Below are 13,731 nucleotides of genomic sequence, written 5' to 3'. Positions count from 1 at the left end.
AAAAAGACAGCTTTGCCCGAGTGGTGACCTAGAAATGTGGCTACTATCTTTTATTATTTTCTTTTTGCTGTTCAGGAGGTTAAGGTTTCTCCAAAGAGTATCTTCAGATAGCTCCTGCTTTGATCCAAAATGATTTTAATTAAAATAACCACAACAGGGACACCTGGCTGGCCCAGTCGGTAGAGCATGGGACTCTTGATCTCAGGGTTGTGAGTTCGAGCCCCATGTTGGGTGTGGAACCTACGTAAGGTAAAATAAAATAAATTTTTTAAAATGTTTATGGGAATGCAAGCTGGTGCAGCCACTCTGGAAAACAGTATGGAGGTTCCTCAAAGATTAAAAACAGAACTACCCTACGACCCACCAATTGCACTACTAGGCCTTTATCCACGAGATACAGGGGTGCTGTTTCCAAGGGACACATGCACCCCCATGTTTATAGCAGCACGATCAACAGTAGCCAAAGTATGGAAAGAGCCCACATGTCCATCGATGGATGAATGGATAAAGAAGATGTGGTCTATATATACAATGGAGTATTACCCGGCGATCAAAAAGAATGAAATCTTGCCATTTGCAACTACGTGGATGGAACTGGAGGGTATTATGCTAAGTGAAATGAGTCAGTCAGAGAAAGACAAAAATCCTATGACTTCACTCATAGGAGGACTTTGAGAGACAAAACAGATGAACATAAGGGAAGGGAAACAAAAATAATATAAAAACAAGGAGGGGGACAAAACAGAAGAGACTCATAAATATGGAGAACAAAGTGATGGTTACAGGAGGGGTTGTGGGAAGGGGGATGGGCTAAATGGGGAAGGGGCACTAAGGAATCCACTCCTGAAATCATTGTTGCACTATATGCTAACTAACTTGGGTGTAAATTTTTAAAAAAATAAAAATCTAAATAAAGAAAGAAAAGAAAAATAAACAAATAAAAACGTTTATTTATGTTTGAAAGAGAGAGAGTGGAAGCAGGGGAGGGACAGAGAGAGAGGGAGACACAGAATCCAAAGCAGGCTCCAGGCTCTGAGCTGTCAGCACAGAGCCCGATGAAGATAAAGTAAAATAAAGTAAAGTAAAGTAAAATAAAAATAAAATAATATAAAATAAAAAATAACCATAACAACCAAAAAGAAAAAAAAAATAGAGCAACGGCTTGTGAAATTCTGCAGGAAGGAGAAAGAGGGTTAGGAGTGGAAATCCACTTGAAATGGAGACATTTGGTTTGAAGCAGAGTCTAAGGAGGCTCACCCTTTTTATTCAGATTATATGCTTATTTGGACTGCCTTGATATTGGGGTGCTGATGGCGATGGGGGGTGAGATGACCCCCAAATTGCAATGGCCAAACAGAACACAGCACTTCCATTTTCTGCGTACTTTGTGAATACGAGCCCATCTGAACCTTACAACAAGCCCGTAAGGTAGGTCCTTGCAACCCTCTGCAGATCCCACAGCGAGTAGGGTTCCTGCAACCGCGATGCCACCCTGCCTCCCTGCCTTGGGAGACGCTCAGGTTCTGGATTTGCGGCTCACTGCCGGGCAAGCCCGGGCGTTTATCTTCTTTGAGCCTTGGGTCCCCACCTGCAGAACAAGGGTGGTTCGGAGCTGTTGGGACGCACGTAGAGCAGCTGACCTCGGTGCCCACGGAGGGCAGTCGTGAGAGCTGTTCCCGACTTATGGTTCCAGCTGACTTACGCAGGCTTTGTGCCAGGACTCCCCTAGTGCTGCCCTCCGAGTGAGCCCGGTTGGGGACGAGGCTCCTTCGTGCCAGAGAGCAGCAGCCCGAGCCTCAGCCTGGGAGGACGCGATGAGCCATTCAGTAACTTCTCCCCTTGACGCTGCTCGACGTTAAGGGGGCACCTGGGTGGCTCAGTGGGTTAAGTGTCCCACTCTTGATTTTGACTCAGGGCGTGATCCTCCCGGTTCGTGGGTTCTAGGCCCTCTACACAGCACAGAGCCTGCTTGGGATCCTCTCTCTCCCTCTCCCTCTGCCCCTCCCCTGTGCACGCCCTCCCTCTCAAAATAAACTAAAAAAAAAAAAAAAAAAAAGCTCATCGACATTAAGGAATCTTCCTCTTTCTCTCCTCTTTCTTCCTTCCCACCTCCCCACTTCCCTCCCTTCCTTTTTCTTTACGCTAAGTCATGGACGCCTGAGTAGGTAAGGAAGCAGGAGGGGCGGCGTGAGGCTTGTGGGCTGCCCAGGATTAAGAGAAGATTAGGGCCCTGTGTCAATTACTCATCTCCGCTCTGCAGAGACAAGACCTGAGGTATTGCCGAAGAATTCCCTTGGTAACGACTTTCTCCGAGCCCTGTTTGGATCGCCTCGGGCTGGGTGGAGCTCCCCCTGCACGCAGGCTTCAGGCTTCCGGGGAAGGGAGCCCATGGCTGCCAACCCCGGTGCGGGGGAGCCAGGGCATTTGCATTGGGTTGGGTCCGCACTCCAGGGCCAAGTCGACTCCCCTCCCGGGCCAGTTGCCTCAGACCTTGGAGACAAGCCGCATCCTGCCCAGAGACTCGCTCCCCGGTTCCAGCGCCCAGGGGTGTGGTCCTGTGGTCACCCCTCCTGCCCCTCCCTGTGTGTTCCCTTCCCTTGTCTCTCCTGGTTTATGGAGGAAACATACAAGCCGCTCTTACACAAGGCCAGTCGCTTGGCCCCGGGCCCGCCCTTTCCAACCCGCTCCAGGACTTCAAGCCTTTAATTCTCTCTCCACCTCGCCTCCTGACTTATCCATCCCTCCCTCTCCTACCGCCTCATCAGCCACGGAGCTGCTCCCACACTAACAAGGGCAGAAACCCTCTGACCTCTGTGCGCCCGGCCAGCGTCCATCCACACTCCTCTGCTTCCCTTCAGAAGCGAGCTTGTCTACACCCACCGCCGCTGTTTCCTCAACTCCCACCCTTCTCCTGCCCACTTAGCCCCCCGAACTCGCCCCTGCCAGGGCCACCGGTCTCATGAATGCCTTCAGGTCCTCTGTCATGGGGCTTCTTAGGTGCATTTGACCCAGCCGACCACGGTCTCCTTCCCGAAACTCCTTCCCTGCTTTCCTGCCTCCTCCCCTGCCTTCACCACTGCCTCCTCCCCTGCCGGCCCTCTCGATGCTGGCTTCTGCAGGGCCGGTCTCTGGTGGCTCTCCCCCGGGATCTAGGGGCTGGGGGTCCCGTCTTGCTGTCCCCTCACAACCGACTGCCCGCTGGACACCCTCCAGGAACATCCCTGGGGCATCCCACGCTTCACGTGTCCAGAACAAAGCTTTCCGCTGTCTTCCGCTCGTTTCCACCCCAGGATTCCTCACCTGCAGGACAGGTGGCTGGAGCCGCATCCCTGGGGTCCTGCCCCGAAACCCTCCACCTCCAACTCCCATCCTGATGTGCAGATGCCCCTCCGGTCCCACCTCTTCACCCCCACTTGGCTACCCTAGGCCAGGCCCCCAGCAGCTCCCACCTGTAGCCATGTCCTACGTGACTGCCAGCCTTGGCTTCTGAGCCTTCTGAGCTGCTGCTGAGATCTTTCTAGAACGAAAGTTGAATCAGGTCAGTCCTTTGCTTAAAACCATTTCATGCTCTTTACTGCTCCTAAGGTGAAGTCTGGCATCCTTAAGACTTTACACTGCCCCTCCCTGCCTCTCTCACCTTCAGGGCTGCCCCACTCCCCCCCACACCCCCCACCCCCAACCCCCGGGCAGGGCACCCTCCTCGTCCCAGATACGGGGACAGGTGCTCAGGTCCTGGAATGTTCTTCCCTTCCAGGCCTTCGTACTTGATGCTTCTTTCTTGGGTACCCTTCCCTACCCTGCCCTACTCCCCACGTCTGGTTAGCTCCTACTTATCCCTCTGTCCTTGTCTTGGCTTAGATGTCATTTCCTCCAGGAAGCCTTCTCTGACTCATCCTCTGAAAACAAAACAAAATCCAATCAGGCTAAAAAACTGAGTCATAATCTCTCTCTTCCCTCAGGAGAGATCAAGAAAGCCGGGTTTGCATAAACAAACACACCATTTTTACATTTTTACTTGACTTCTTTGTTACAGCTTAGTGGAAAGGAGTAAGGATCGCATCTAAATATAAATAATTACATAGCACTAGAAACACCCAAAAGTCTACTGATACGTGACTAATGTGATCAGCTGATTGGGACAGGTCATCAATAAATGAAATACTCAAAGCAGAGACTTGATTAATGAAATTATACTTTGCTCACATAAAAAGACGCTTACCTGGGTTTTATAGAAACCAGGTTTTTCCTTTTTCCCCGACGGGTGGTCTTTTGTTCCAATGACGTGTTATAGAATTGGTTTCTGCCTTTCGCATATGAAATCACACTAACGCCACCTTCTGGAATTTTCAATACATCCTTGGCTAATTCTGTTGCCTTTACATTATTATTACCATTATTGATACTTGGGATGCCTCGAGGTGTCTAATGAAATAGGAGGCTGGCTGTGGCAATTTTCGATGCCCTGTGGCTTCACTGTTACTTGAACTGCAAGCGTTTGGCACTTAGCAGAGGCTGGATCAATACCGATGAACTGATGAACAATGGAACGATCGAGCGAACGAACGAGGGAATGAATGAAATGGCTCCCAAATAGGAGTTGCAGGCTTTACATTATCGACCTCCAGCCAATTCCAGCAGCACAAACAGACCAGGTGTGGCACCCACTCTCCGAGCCGTGGGGCCATCGAGTGACAGGAAGCAGGGTTCCTGGAGCCACCACAGCCCCTTCTCCGAAGGTGTCGGTTGAGCTGGCTGAGAAAGTGTCGGAGGAGGGACAAGGGGCCGGGTCTTACCTGAACTTATGAATTTTATTCTCAGTATGGTGAGAAGCCCCTTGGAAATTAAACATACCACCTGATCTGATTTCCTTCTTTTTTGTTGGTTGCAAGCCTCTGGAAAGCCGGATCCAGGCCCGGAGACAGAAAGTAAATGATCAGCTGAGAGTGTCACACACATTTGTGATACCGGATGACCCACCCGCTGCCACCAGTAATGGCAATGCCTTGAGTCAGCTTGCCATCTTGTGGTCAAACCTAGGGACCACACACTTCCCATCCTGCACTCCAGGGCCCCTGGAATGGAGGAGTCAGGATTTGGACCCCGGTCCGCGGCCCCACCGGAGTCTGGGGTCTAAAGGTCTATGTTCAAGTCTTGGTTTTACCATCCCCAGACATATAACCAAAGAGGATTCAGGTTCCTTTTTTTTTCCCCCAATGTTTAATTGGAGAGGGGGCAGAGAGAGAGAGAGAGAGAGAGAGAGAGGAAGAGAGAATCCCAAGCTATCCATGCTATCAGAGCACAGCCTGACACAGGGCTCAAACTCACAAACGGTGAGATCGTGACCTGAGCCGAAACCGAGAGTCGGTTGCTTGACTGACTGAGCCGCCCAGGCCCCACTCAGGTTTCTTATCTGAATTGTGGGAACTGCCACCCTCTCTTGTCTCCCTGTAAAGACCCAGTGAGAAATAGATTCTTGTTATCAGAGGCTTTTATAAGCTCTCCTGGTTTGGTAGCTGGATATGGTTTTTCTGAGGATGAAATTCCAGCATCTTTCTTCAGTGTTACCTTAAAACGAGAAAGTAAGATGCCTCGGTGGTTTGGATGTTTTGCACCGGAAGGGTCTTGGGGGGCATTAGGGTGACCTTATTTTAGAGACGAAGGAAGAAACAGCCTCACGAAGAGAGGGAAGCAGAAGTCAAGACTTTTCAAGGCTGCCGCCACTTCAGGATGTGGGTTTGCTGCTCCGCTGGCTTCAGGCAAGTTCGCTGGGCGGGGACAGAAGGCCCCAGGTGGGCACCCAGAATGGGGTTCGGGAACCAGGCCGGAGAGGACAGACATCATGGAGATCGTGGCCCTTCGGGGGCCGAGTCCGTCTTTGGGCCGTGGAAGAGGCGTCCGGAGAACCTGCAAGCGTGAGTGGGGCTCCTGGCTCCCAGCTGTGCAGAATTTCTGGCATTTAGGGAAAACTCCTGCCCCACACTGGTCACTTTGCATCATGTTACAGAAGAGGAAAGTGAGACGCGGCTGGAGGCAGGGGCAGCCCAGGGCACTCTGTGGTTTCAGTGGCTTCTCCATCCCAGCAAACTGTGTGGCTGCCGTTGTGACCCTTTGTCTAATTCTGACCCTTTTTCTTAGAGGGCTCGTGGCACAAGGCACTCTATAAACACTTTTTGAATGTTTATTTTTATTTTTGAGAGAGAGAGACACAGCACGAGCAGGGGAGGAGCAGAGAGAGGAGGGGGCACAGAATCCAAAGCAGGCTCCAGACTCCGAGACATCAGCACAGAGCCTGATGCGGGGCTCAAACCCAAGAACCAGGAGATCATGACCTGAGCCCAAGTCAGGTGCTCAACCAACTGAGCCACCCAGGCACCCCAAACAAGGCACCTTATAACCTTATTATCCTGTTAAACCTTCCCAGCAGCCTTGCGAATAGGTTTATTCCCATTTTACCGATGAGGAAGCTGAGGCTCAGGGAAATGTCGTGAGGTGCACAAGACTAGTGAGTGGTGGGTCCAGAAAGGAACCCTTCTCTGCCTAACTCTAGAAACTGGGTTCATGTTCACTAAAGTGTACAGCGAAGAAGAGGCTTTGAGCTCTTTGGGGGTGGGTATAAAGAGCTGATGAGGAGGGACGTGTTGTCTCACAGGTTATTGAGATCTTCTCTTCTCACTCATCACTTCTTGAGGAAGGAAATTACAAAATGGGGGGCATGACGCTCCTGCCTCAGTGCCTTGATGCAAACCCAGTGCCCAAATAAAGACATTTCCTCCACTCATCCAACCCAGCTCCCACCTGCTTTAGGAGCCCCGTGAAGGAAGCCTCCAAAATTAAGAAGGTATGAAGCGTGAATGCCTCCGGGGATTTCTTCCTACCCCCTGAACAGTATACCCTTGGGAAAAGGAGTAGGGGCATCCCTCGCTGGAAATACCCCAGTTCCCTGAGGGATGATGGCAGCCCCATCACTAATGGAGAACACAAATCTGTCCTGGGAGTCCTGGGAGAGCCTGGGGAGGGAGCGGGGGACGGGGGCAGAGGCCATCTGAGGCTCTTTGGGCCGGAACCCCCAACACAGGCAGGTCCCAAACCACACACTGGCCTTCCCGAGCGTTTGGCTGCTGGGCTACTCCATGTCACGGCCTATGCCTAATGTCATCCTCAACCCTGTGGATGGGAAAGTCCCTGTTTGACTCTGCCATTGTCTTTGTGTGTCCTCGGAAGTATTTCTGACCACGCCCGAAGATCAGTAACTTCAGGCATCCTTTCGAAGAGAGCAGACTGGACGTGGGAGAAAGGTTTTCAGTGGCTGAATATGTGATGGATGATGAACTTGCATGCTTCCTTCCTGGTCCCCGTGGTCTCCAGGTTCCTTGGAACCAGGAGGCATCTTTTCTGTCCCCCCAGCACCTCGTGTCCACCTTAGACCATGTCGACCTCTGCGGGGCCAGTTAAAGGTCTTCGTAGGGCCCAGGCATTGACGCTTCAGTTACTGCCACACCGCAGAGTAGAAGGCATGTTGAAATGCACCTGCTGCACACGTTTAAAACATTTTCCTTGGTGCAAATGAGAAAAGAAATGGATCCCTGAGTTTTGCTAGGACACATTGTTCACTTTGTCTTTGGGTTTCAAATTTATTATGTTTATATGGAACACTGTATAAAAAACCCCCAAACCTCCTGTATGTTTGGCAATGTGACGAGAAACCTCTAAATAATTCACGAGTTAAAAAGGAAATCATAGGGGCACCTGAGTGGCTCAGTTGGTTAAGCATCCAGCTTTGGCTCAGGTCATGATCTCACAGTTCATGGGTTTGAGCCCCGCATCAGGCTCTGTGCTGACAGCTCGGAGCCGGAAGCCTGCTTCGGATTCTGTGTCTTCCTCTCCCTCTGCCCCTTCCCCACTCACGGTCTGTCTCTCTCTCTCTCACTCAAAAATAAACATTAAAAAAAAAAAAGGAAATCATAATGTCAATGAGAAAATATTACAACTGAACAACAATGAAAACCCGCCTCCTTATCCTGGTGGGTGCAGCTAAGTCCCTATGCGGGGGGTAGATGCCCTTAAATGCACATTAATGAGCTAGATTTCTATTCAACAAATCAGAGGAAGAATATCAGAGTAAACCCAAAGAAAATGGGAAGAAGAGAATGAAAAAATAATAAAAATTAATTAGAATCAATTCTGAGTATCAACAAACCAAAAGTTGACTCTCCCAAAATAAAAACAAATAGATAGGGGCACCCGGGTGGCTCAGTTTATTAAGCATCCGAATCTTGATGTTGGCTCAGGTCATGATCCCGGGGTTGTGGGATCGAGCCCCACATTGGGCTCTGCACTGAGCATGGAGCCTGCTTAAAATTCTCTCTCTCTCTCTCTCTCTCTCTGTTCCTCTCCCCAGCTCACGCACTTTGTCTCTCTCAAAATAAATAAATAAACTTAAAAAAAACCCACAAATAGATAAAACTTCAATGATACCATTTATTGTTTAAAAAGAAAATAGATATTTGCAAATGACATATCCGATAAAGGGTTAGTTTCCAAAATACATAAAGAACTTATCAAACTCAACAGTCAAAAAACAAATAATCCAATGAAGAAATGGGCAAAAGACATGAATAGACACTTCTCCAAAGAAGACATCCAGATGGCCAACCGACACATGAAGAAATATGCTCAACATCACTCATCATCGGGGAAATACAAATCAAAACCACAATGAGATAGCACCTCACACCTGTCAGAATGACTCACATTAACAACTCAGGCAACAACAGATGTTGGTGAGGATGCAGAGAGGATCTCTTTTGCGTTGTTGGTGGGAATGCAAGCTGGTGCAGCCACTCTGGAAAACAGTATGGAGGTTCCTCAAAAAATTAAAAATAGAACTACCCTACGGTCCAACAATTGCACTACTAGGCATTTATCCACAAGATACAGGGGTGCTGTTTCGAAGGGACACATGCACCCCCATGTTTATAGCAGCACCATCAACAGTAGCCCAAAGTATGGAAAGAGCCCAAATGTCCACCGATGGATGAATGGATAAAGAAGATGTGGTATATATACAATGGAGTATTACTTGGCAATCAAAAAGAATGAAATCCTGCCATTGGCAACTATGTGGATGGAACTGGAGGGTATTATGCTAAGTGAAATGAGTCAGTTAGAGAAAGACAAATATATGACTTCACTCATATGAGGACTTTAAGACAGAGAACAGATGAACGTAAGGGAAGGAAAGCTAAAATAATATAAAAGCAGGGAGGGGGACAAAACAGAAGAGACTGTTAAATATGGAGAACAAACTGAAGGTTACTGGAGGGGTTGTGGGAGAGGGGATGGGCTAAATGGGTCAGGGGCACTAAGGAATCTACTCCTGAAATCATTGTTGCACTAGATGCTAACTAATTTGGATGTCAATTTAAAAAAAAATTAAATTTAAAAAAATTAAATAAAAAGGAAATAGAAATTTTAGGAATGAAAAAAGGAGCAGTACAGATACTCTAGGGGTTAAAAATAAGAGAACACTGTGAGTCAGACTTATACCAACACATGTGAAAACTTAGGGGAAATAGACAATTTTCTGGGAAAATAGAACCTTCTGGAATCACCTAAGAGGACTACAATAAACCTGTATCCATTACATTACTGTGTCCATTACATTATCCGTTACTGTATCCACTTGTGCCAGTAGCTTAACATCCAGCCAGTGGAGGCTGCACAGGACCCCAATGATTTCCAGAGAAAGTTCTACCAAACCCAAGATAATCCTTGTATGGCTCCAGAAGATTAAAAAAATGAAAGAAAACTGCCCATCTCTTTTGCTGAGGCTAGATTTACCTGGATGTGACACCAGAGAAGAAACTATAAGAAATAAAAACTATGTCCAATAGGTTCAAAAATCCTACATAAAGTGTCATCACGTCAACTGGAACTAAGGGTGTAGAACATAGGAGAAAATGGGTGGAGACCTCCTGCAGATGCCTTGGAACAGGGTGGGGAGGCAGCCCAGCAGGGGGTGGTGTCCACTTAAGGAGGGTGCCTGAGAGTCAGGGCCAGTGGTTCAGGAGATTCACTGCACAACAGGGGATTGGGAAAATAAATGAATACACTGAGAACCAGGGGATCCATGTTTCTTACTATTAAGGAAAAGAGGTCCAAAACGGAAGAAAGGAATTGCTACAAAGAATCCCATGGAACTGACTTAGAATTGGAAAAGGATTAGAGTGCCTGGGTGGCTCAGTCAGTCGGGCGTCTGGCTCTTGATTCTGGCTCAGTCACGATCTCATGGTTGGTGGGTTCGAGCCCCGTGTGGGGCTCTGTGCTGACAGCTCAGAGCCTGGAGCCTGCTTCGGATTCTGGATCTCCCTCTCTCTCTACCCCTCCTCCTCCCTTGCTCATGCTCTGTCTCTGTGTCTCTCTCAAAAATAAACATTTTTTAAAGATTAAAAAAAAAAAACCCAAAAATAAAATAAAATAATAAAATAAAATAAAATAAAATGAGTTGCAGGGCTCCTTCTGGAAGCTTTAGGGGAAGACCCATTTCTGTGCCCTTTCCAGCTTCTGGATGCTGCCTGCATGCTTGGCACAGGGTCCCTGCCTCCACCTTTAAAGTTACCAGCCTCTGATTCCATCCCACCTGACTCTGACTCTGATCTCCTCCTGTAAGGATTCTTGTGATGACACCAGGCCCACCCTGGATAATCCGGGATGATCTCCCCATCTCAAAATCCTTAACGTAATCACGTCTGCAAAGTGTCTTTATTCAAGGTTCCAGGGGTTTGGATGTGAATGTTTTTTTGGGGGGGGGGGCATGATCACGTCTAGCACATTTAGTGATTTATATTGAGTGAAATAACAAGAAACATTTTCAAATGCTTTCCTAGACTTTGATTCCACCAGAAAAACCTGTTGATCAAGCAAAACTGGGTTTATTAGACCTCCTGCAGTAAAGGACAACACTGGCTTCCACAGAGTCTCAAATTAGGAAAATTAGGGATGGTATTTATAGGGTTTTAGGGCCCTGGCTGGGGGATTTTGAAGTGGGTCTTGCACAGCAAGGAACAGGTGGGGACCGGGCAGAGTTTCTGACATAAGAGCATTGGAATGGTGGGCCAGGGAGGTGGGGTTTGGAAGTGAGAGCTGAGGCATCATCTTATCTCCCAGGAGCAGGCATTTCCTGGAACAAGCAGTGTGGTGACTTTTGCCTGATCCCAGGATTGCTTAACCAAAGGATCACGGTGGCTGCAGTTCTCACTATTTACGCTATAATAATAGTTCTTATTTTTTGAAGCACCTCCTGCAGGCCAGACAGCTCGATTACCTTTCAGCAACTAAACAACCCTAAAGGCAAGCATTTCAGCCTCAGGTCGGTATAGTAATTCCCTCCTTGGATTCCGGGAGTCAAAAGCTCCTGCATAAAACTCGTGGCTCGTCCACCCACTTTCCAGGGGGGATATGGACAGGTGAATTCTCTGGGCCAGGCTCCATTTCTTCATCTGTAAAATCGGGATGGTACTTCCTGCTCCCAGGATGAAGGCATGTATCCAGGGGCTCTGGCTGGGTGCACAGCGTGGGTCCGCATGAATGGGGGGGCCACGCACCCCGTCTGCCTGCAGGAGACCTGGTTCACGCCTACCCTTCTGGCTTCATTATCAATAGTGCCTTGGTATGATTCTCAAAAGTGTTCTTCTGTAGATGATAAATTATACGGGCACAGGTCAGTACAGTGAAGCTATGGTCATTATTTCTACTCTGTAGGTGACAAGGGGAAGGGGCAGAGAGGTCCGGTGCCCTGCTTCCAGGTCTGAGGGGGCAGAATTTGCCCAAGTAAAGGTGCATTTGTAGGTCAAGTGCCATTCTTGCTGGGAGTGATGGGTCCCCCCCCTCCCCCACGCCACACTTTGTGACTACATATTTGTGTGATTTTTATATTAAATCCATGTTTCCTATTCGATCAGGAGCCCCGCACGAGTGCGAAAACTGTGTCATCCTGACAGTACAGGGTGCCCAGGACAGCTCTTGTCCTCCCCAGATGCTTGTCATTTGCATGCAAACGTTCAGCCTGCTGCCCGGTAAGTGTTCAAAAGAAAGGGTGTAACTTAACAGGGGCAGCTCTCCCCTTAGAGACAGACCCAGCCTCAGAGGTGCCGCCCCAAAAGTTCTGGGAGGGTCCACCACCCCGGCCCGGACACTCCACAGTAGTCAAGAGCTGTCCCATCACCCACCAGCCGCCTCCCAGTGAGCACCCGGGAGTTGGCGACCATCCTCCACCCGACGGGGCTCTGATAACCATCCACCCTCCACAGTCGGGTAGACACAGGAAGCAGGAGAAAAGCGCCCACACGCTGGGCTCTCTCGGGCGCGGTGTATGTGCCGGGCTGGGGCCTGACCCCAGTGTCCCCAGCAAACAGGATTTTTTCCTGTAATTACCATACCTTAGGCTTGGCCCTCACAAAGTTATCGCCGTGCAATCAGACGGGAGGTTTGGGCTCTGATAAAACAGTGTCTCTCTCCTTAATAGTAACAGACGTTAAGGAATGCTTAATGCCTGGTCTTCCTTTGACTCCCAGGAGGAAATTAACCCGCATACGTATGCATTTATTTAGGCTAAGATAATAGACGGCTCTGGTATTGCAACTTCAACCACCGCGCAGAGTTTTTAAACAGTCTAAAATCTGAGCAGACCCCGTGACTCGGCAGTTTCCGTCCCCGACGGTCCGCGGCAGAAACGCTCCGGACCAGCAGGTGTGCGCGAGGGCGCCCCTTTTATCTTTTATTTGTAATAACAGGAAAAACTGGAAGAACCTCAGGTCCCTTAAGGGGGGAAGGGGCTAATGACCGAACATCAGGGTATATGCACACAATGGAGGGCCTCCCCGGGGCCAAAAATAAGGAGGCCCAGGGAAGACGACGTCCCGGGCCGAGCGCAGAGAACAAAGCGAGCGTTGGCGCATTGATATTCATGGAACTGCCCCGACGAGGGCCTAGAAATGCAAATTCGCTGAATCTGTTACCTCCTCGGCAGTAACAAAAAAGATTGTATTCAGGTACGACTCGGTCACTTGAAAAACACACAGCATTGAAACGAACGGGAAGGTGGCAACCTTAAATCGGGGGGCGGAGGGGGGTGGGGGGGCGCTTAGCTCGGCAGCCTTCCATCCGGGGTAAATGCGGGTGTAACCAACTCGGGAGCTTCCCGGGTTCAGTTAGATGGTTTTTTGGTTTGGTTGTTGCTGTTGTTGTCGCTGTTGTCGTTTTTCCAGGGCTAGGCGGCTGCAGAAGGAAATTAAAATTACGATAAAAATTTCACCCAGGGGCGCCTGGGTGGCTCAGTCGGTTAGGCGTCGACTTCAGCTCAGGTCATGATTTCACGGTTTGTAGGTTCCAGCCCCGTGTCGGGTTTTGTGCTGACAGCTCGGAGCCTGGAGCCTGCTACTGATTCCGTCTCCCTCTCTCTCTGCCCCTTCCCTACTAGCTCTCTCTCTCTCTCTCAAAAATAAATAAACATTAAAAAAAAAAAAATATATATATATATATATATTAACACCCGTAATAACTAACACCGTGAGCCTGAATCACATGCCTTTGCAGCTTAATTGCCACTTTTGGTGAAATCTAGGCACCCAGCATTCTTCTTTCCGTGGTCCACTTGTATTTCCCAGCTTTTCCTTAAGGCCAAAATAAAACTGGGAAGCTGTGGGCAGTGGGCAAAGCCCCGGAAGGTATTTG

General features: G+C 49.0%; 1 long non-coding RNA gene across 1 annotated transcript; it reads right to left on the bottom strand.

Annotated features, from left to right (window-relative positions):
- Nucleotides 1-10,909: 10,909 nt before the first annotated feature.
- Nucleotides 10,910-12,674, bottom strand: LOC109272644 (uncharacterized). Its single transcript, XR_002082542.2, has 2 exons — nucleotides 12,438-12,674; nucleotides 10,910-11,691 (listed from the first exon to the last, which is right to left on the bottom strand). It is a non-coding gene; the product is annotated as an uncharacterized LOC109272644 (long non-coding RNA).
- Between the last annotated feature and the right edge of the window lie 1,057 nt (nucleotides 12,675-13,731).

Source organism: Panthera pardus, unplaced genomic scaffold, assembly GCF_024362965.1.
Source record: "Panthera pardus isolate Hobbes unplaced genomic scaffold, ASM2436296v1 HiC_scaffold_25, whole genome shotgun sequence".
In the NCBI taxonomy this organism is placed as follows: Eukaryota; Metazoa; Chordata; class Mammalia; order Carnivora; family Felidae; genus Panthera; species Panthera pardus.
Note: the sequence above shows the minus strand (reverse complement) of the source record. Positions and strands in the feature narration are given on the sequence as shown.